General features: G+C 41.1%; 1 long non-coding RNA gene across 1 annotated transcript; it reads right to left on the reverse strand.

Annotated features, from left to right (window-relative positions):
• Positions 1-3,209: 3,209 nt before the first annotated feature.
• On the reverse strand, positions 3,210-4,789 carry LOC134287127 (uncharacterized). The gene is made up of 3 exons (XR_009997049.1): positions 4,340-4,789; positions 4,186-4,268; positions 3,210-4,122 (listed from the first exon to the last, which is right to left on the reverse strand). It is a non-coding gene; the product is annotated as an uncharacterized LOC134287127 (long non-coding RNA).
• Between the last annotated feature and the right edge of the window lie 1,996 nt (positions 4,790-6,785).

Raw genomic sequence — 6,785 nt, forward strand, 5'->3', positions numbered from 1 at the left:
CCAATCACCCGTCGCATGTCTTGTCATCTACGCCATCTTGGAATTGGGAAGTTGCTCGTTAAGAACGAAGCATCTTCGCAAAGCTGTCAAAGATCATTATTCAGATTTATGGAAAATATTTATTAAAAAAAAATATATATGTGATTGTCTACAACTTTGAAATTGCTACGTTTTAAATATTTTGCATTGGTGTGCTACAAACATCAATACATGAACAATGAGGAACTGGTCAATTATTATCACTTTGACCTGTTGTTCAATCGAAAAGTGATAATCAAACAAATAAATCATAAATCCGTTTATATAGCTTACTATTAAACCATCATTGAACGTATCTACAATAGCTTAACCCTTCAGCGCGCGCGCTGTTGTGAAAAGTACAACACTACCAAAAATCCTCGCTCGTCGTATACAGCGCGAGCGCGGTGCAGTTTCGGTTGCTTGATGGCGCGCGTCCCGAAAGGTTAAGTATTAAACATCAAAAGCATTTGTTCAACTTATGTAAACCACAATAATCAGCCAACGAAAACTGTGGAACATAAGCTTTTTAACACCTAAAAAAGTTCGTCTTCAGCTTACATTAAAGCTAGTAAGCGCAAATCGAACAAACAAAAATTGCTGACGTTGGTTAAGCTTGTAATTAAATTGCTATTCACATACGAGTCATTTTGGCTTATTCACAATGTAAATAGCATCATTTCAGCTTATTATTCAGCAGTTGGTTTTGTTCAGCTGAGAACAGGGATGGGAACACTCACTTGCAAAGAATTACACTCACTTGCTATTTTCTCAGTGTATTATTTAAGAATACACTTTTTATAAAGTACTTTAGGGTTTTGCCCTGATTAGGACCGTTAATATAATAGAGTATCTTTCACGTAATATCTAAGGAAAAGCGAAGTTAGAATTTGGCTCCGTCTGAATCAACGGCTTAGGCTCGAATGAGCCTCTTTCATTTCGTTTAGCATATCAGCTCTTTGTATTTGTTAAACATCGAATACACCGCTAAGGATAGGGTGGTCATTACAATTCTTCCCCCTTAAGAGACAACTTTATCATAAAAAAACATATTCAAATGCAACTTGTTTGCTATTTGCTTTTCAATAATTCAATAAATTCTTCTATTGACTATTTCACAACCCCGAAATCAAATGATTGACACCTGCTAGCTCCAACGAGTTACGCCTAGCTACGATGGGCATCCTTCGAACGCGTAACGATGGGACTTCGTTCACGCGCTCTGAACTTCTTCTTCCTGGGTTTGCCGCTATCATCCTGGGAGTTTGAGAAGCCTTCGAAATCTTCTTCATCGTCCAACGAGGTCCGTCTTCGCTTACTCGTACCAGAGTGTTGCTCCATCGGGCACTGAACCCTCACTTTGCCTCTATTCGATTCGTATGCGACTTTCAGTTGATACCTGTGTGCATTCGTTGTATGCTTCCCAACTAAAATCATTCGTATTTCTCCATCTTTTTTTACTACAGCAATGACTAGTGAAGCCCATTCACTCGCCTGGATGGGTGTAATAATTTCCTGCTTTTCGAGTGTATCTAGATGAACCAAAAATTTGTCTTTTATGTTATACTAGCTGTACCTGGCAAACTTTGCCTTGCCTACTGCTTTTTTTGACGTTTCAAGTTTCTATCCAAGACCTAGTCCCCGATCACAAAATGTATGGAAGACCGATTTTCAAAAACTCTCAATTTTTCCATGTTTTTTGCCTCATAAACCTTCCTTGGATGAAAATTAACAGAACAAAACTAAGACGATCAAAATCGGACCTTCCGTTCGCACGTTATGCGCGGTCCCACGTATGCCACTGCATTTTTATATATATATAGATATAGATGGTACCTGATAGGCCTTTTTAAGAATCGGTTGCGAAGATTTGAAGGTGAGTTCTGCTTCGTACCCTGCAATTGGTACAGTTAAATCCTTATCAAACACTTTACTATATTTTTTCTTAATCGTACTTAGCGCATGTTCAGAAGTTTCCGTAATGCCAATATTTTTAACTGTTTGGAGTTGCATAAAACCATCCTTCCAATTCGGGTAGAACACCTTTAACCAATCCCTGCCCAGAAACGGAGTGAAGTCCTTGGCGGTATTCAACACGATTAAACTTCTGTCTGTGCGCATGCCGTTCAATTCTACTTCTACAGAAATTTTCCCTAACACTGCAATACTGGAACCATTAACTACAACCAATCTTCTGTTGCATTTAGAAATCTGGAGGTGATGGAACAATCGCTTGTATAAAATTGCACTTATAACAGCCACCGCCGACCCTGTATCAACTTCCCTAGAAATTTTGCAGTCTTGTACCAAAACATCTATTAGACACGGTTCGTTAGCCTTGATAACGTTAGCTATCATCATACAACTAATCTCTGATTCATCACTAGACTCGTTAGCTCGCATTCTATCAAACTTATCCGTAGCCACCGCTTCTACTTGCTCCTGTTTATCGTCCACAAAGTTAACCGACTTTCCCCGTGTGTTGCCTTGCAAAAAGTAGCAATTTTTACGAATGTGCCCTTTTCGTTTACAGTAATTGCACACTGCACTATTGTGAATATGTTTTGAACGATTATCTCGGTAACTTCTGCTCCAGTCATTTTCCCTAGCTCTGGTACACTCAAAATTTCTGTTACGATCATTGCTTCTACTACGATCGTGGCTCCAACTGCGATAACGAGGTCTATCCATGTCTTTTCTGCGCTCATATTCGTTATTTCGCCTACCTAAACGTTCCTTCACCGACAACACTTTACTAGACTCGCCGAAATCTTCAATGTGGCCTGCCCTACTCTCAGCCTTCTCACTTGTTATAATGGTTTTTTTCAACTGTTTCAAGATTCACGTCATCGTCCATAAGAAGCTTCTTTCTAAGATCTTTATCTCGCAGCCCGATAATCAATCTATCACGAATTGCCTCATCTTTAAACTCCCTAAAATTGCAATTTTCAGCTAATTATTTCACCGCCAATACAAAATTTTCGGCTGATTCATTTGGTTTTTGTATACGGTTCTTCTTCTTCTTCTTTATGGCTCGACGTCCCCACTGGGACTTGGCCTGCCTCGCTTCAACTTAGTGTTCTTAGAGCTTTTCCACAGTTATTAATTGAAGGGCTTTCTTTGCCTGCCATTGCATGAATTTGTATATTGTGAGGCAAGTACAATGATACACTATGCCCAGGGAGTTGTAACCTTGCAGCTCTGGGATTGGGGTGGTAAGGGATCTTCAGGGTCGTTGAGCGTGATTTTGGGGCTTATCTTTACCGTCAAGTGGAGGTGCTGAGGTGAACAGGAGCACTGATATAATTACGATGGTGAACAAAGGGAACACACAAAAAGGAACAAGAGATGGAACAAAATGAAACCGCACCAGACTCAAACACAAAATTCAACAAAATGGAGGAGTACTGGGACGTCGAGGCTTGGCGGTTCCTTTCGAACCCGGAAAGACGAACAAAATACAAAAAGCAGTGGAAATGCTATTAAACAGAAATATACTCTTTAAAAGGACAGGCAATCTATTTACAATTACTATATACAATTTTATTGTGACGTCACATTTCTTTATGGTTTTGTGGTTTTACTTGCGGTTTTTAGTGGAGGTTGTGGGCAGATTGGGAACTGCTGCTGGTGGTTGCTGGTTGGACGGAGCTGCGGGGATGGACGAGCGGGTGATCAGGCCGCTCATCTGATGACTGGTGATGGACTAGTTTGGGAACCGATGTCGGGCTCATTGGCGTCCTCCGACTTGGTTCGCTCGATGAGATGGCGGTTTGAGATGTCCGCCGGCCTATTGCGTGTATTTGCGGGTGCAATGGCGGGTTTTTGCTGCACTTCACTGGGGGAGGGGGGGGGGGGGGGTGCGCTGTCGTGGTTTTGACCTTTTTCTGGCGAAGAAAGGCCACAAATAAAAAGAAAAGGCCCAAATGCTTGGACCTAACCATCACAGATTAGAATTTCGCACTGTCCTCAGCACAAACCTCAACATTCTTCTTGTTCACAATTTTAACCACTTAATTACCTTTTCTTGTTGTTTTATATGCGATGTTCTTTGTACACTGGTTGTTTGCTTGCTTGTTTGTTTCGCATTTTAACGATTAAGAACTACAACAATTTTAACAAATTTTAGAATAAGATAACAATTAACATATTTTTCAACACACTGACCCATTGTCTTCGTTGCCGTACTAACACCTTTTTAACGTACTAACAATTAACTATTTAACTTGCATGGCTAAACGACTAAACCACTAACAAAAGAGAAAAAAGACTGATTAACAATACTTCCACTAACAATGAGGTTTTACCAATTAACACTAACCTCGAAATTTTTCTAACAAAAACTACACACGCGCGCACTACTAAACGTCCCGGTATTCGCAGCAAAAAGAGAATGTCTGCTTTGAAGCCTGGGGTTTTTATAGGATACGGTACAATTGTTTAACATAATTTTTTATAATAAACATTTATGTTTCTCGTTTTTCGTCCCACCCTAATGCATAACTGTGGTGTGCTCCATCTGTCGGCGGGTACAAAAAGGGCGAGGTAATCTTTTGCCCCGATTCTCAAACTGCTCGACATCAAGCAACACTCACAAAATGACAGAAAATATATAGCCACTCATTCGCTCACAAATCCAACTGCGAGTATCTGACCCGAAGTATATTGGGGAATATTTACAAAGGGCGTAGGAAGGGAAATCTGGGAAAAGGAATTGGAAAAATTCTAAAATTGTGGTGGAGCCACAAGCTTAACTTGGAACCAACGGTTACAGAGTCGAGAAAATTTTCCCGACCGGAACGGGAATCGAACCCGCCGTCTCCGGATTGGCGATCCATAGCCTTAACCACTAGGCTAACTGGAGGTTGTAAAACTCGTATCTATTCATTAAGGCAGGCTCTACCTTGTCGAAATGCGCTTTTAATTTCTTTATCATTTCGTCGTATGGAATTTCACATACATCTTTTTTGGGAAAAATCAGTTTTATCTCCTTAAAAACCTCGTCTCCGCTAACTGAAATAAACCAAGATTGCTTCGTCTCAGCATTAACTTTATTTAGCTTACACATCACTTCAAATCGCTCCACATAATGGGTGAAAGATTTGTGCCTATGGTACTGGTCTATTGACCCAATTGTAGTATCCAGAGATGACAGAGTAGAAAAAGCGATACATTCTTAGTTTTATTTTGTATTGCATTTTCTTAGCGTACACGCATGCGTTTATCTGAGCGTGCATGAATGGAATTTTATAAACGTGCTCACGGGCTAACGCCTGTAACGCACCCTTTAACGGTGCGCTTCTATACCCCGTTTGGCAGCCCTCCATCATTGCAGCAAACTTTACCGGTCGCTGCTGGATGCGCTCGCAAAATAGTAGCGCTATGGGTGGGTGACCAAATATAGTAGCGGGACAGTTGCGCTGCTAAAAATTATATGGGAATATGACAGCCCTCCCGATACGAATCAAGGTGACTGATTTGATTGCTACCGGTGTGGAAAAGGGTGGTTCTGTTATTCTGTTATTCTGTTATAATCAACGCACCCCCAGGCCGTGGCCAATCTGCGTTGAATCGCTGGGCGATACGTCTACCAGTAGACTTGTGAATCTATGACATTTGGTCGAAAGACATTTAGTCGAATGACGTTTGGTCGAATGACATTTGGTCGAAAGTACATTTGGTCGAACGGACATTTGGTCGAATGGACATTTGGTCGAAAGCCATTTTTTTGGAAAAAGAAGCATATGACATTTAGTCGAATGGACGATTCGTCGAATGGACATTTGGTCGAAAGGCACTAACTGATGAAAATAGATGTGGATTTCGGTATCATAATTTTTTTATATGTTATTGAACAAGCAAGCCTCGTTGAACGGGCTTGGTGGTCTAGTGGCTACCGCTTCTGATTCGTATGCAGAAGGTCATGGGTTCAATCCCTGGCCCGTCCTTTTCATCCTACTTTGTATATTTCTATCCACTTTCACTCGCTCTCTCTTCTCTACATATACAACTCATGTATATTCATATGTTCATAGCCATCGCTAGAGCCAGAAACGAATTGAAAAAAGTCGTTTCCCTTCCTTCCAACTTCCACTCACAGCACAGTGTATATATAACGCCTATAAGTTATGCAACCAAAGCGTGCTGTGCCGCTTGACCTTATTCACCTTATTCACCACACAATCTAACACGAACACTATAAATAACCCTATCCATGGATCGCATCACCGACCCAACGGTGACTCCCACATCTCCCATCCTTTCCGTCTAACAAATACCCCAGTCCGTGCGGGTTGTGGGGACGCAGAGTGCTCTCGGTCTCTGGTAGCAACAACCAGTACACTCTAATATTCCTTTCCCTTCCCAGCTGACTATAAGGACTTGGCCGGCGCCGTTATTGATCAAATATGCATGAGCTGCTAAAATTGCACTTTGAGAATAAGTGGAATGTCCCAGCCCTTATTCAGTTGGATCTCAGTGCAACTGGTACCAGTTCAGATCTATCACGGAGGAGCAACCATTGACATGTATAGTCAGAATTGATCGTTGATCGTTATTGAACAAGCAAGCCTCGTTGAATAAATGTACGACTCGTGCTAAAAAAAATCATCATTTTGCAACTTGTTGCATAAATAACCATTTTGGCTCGCGTTCAGTTCATATGCAACACTGCGTCAAAGAATAGCCTACACTGAGGATACTGCAACTCCGAAAATCATACGAATCAACTATGATTTTTTGCCACAAGAATTTCTTGCGAAAATCAT

Source organism: Aedes albopictus, chromosome 2, assembly GCF_035046485.1.
Source record: "Aedes albopictus strain Foshan chromosome 2, AalbF5, whole genome shotgun sequence".
Taxonomy (NCBI): domain Eukaryota; kingdom Metazoa; phylum Arthropoda; class Insecta; order Diptera; family Culicidae; genus Aedes; species Aedes albopictus.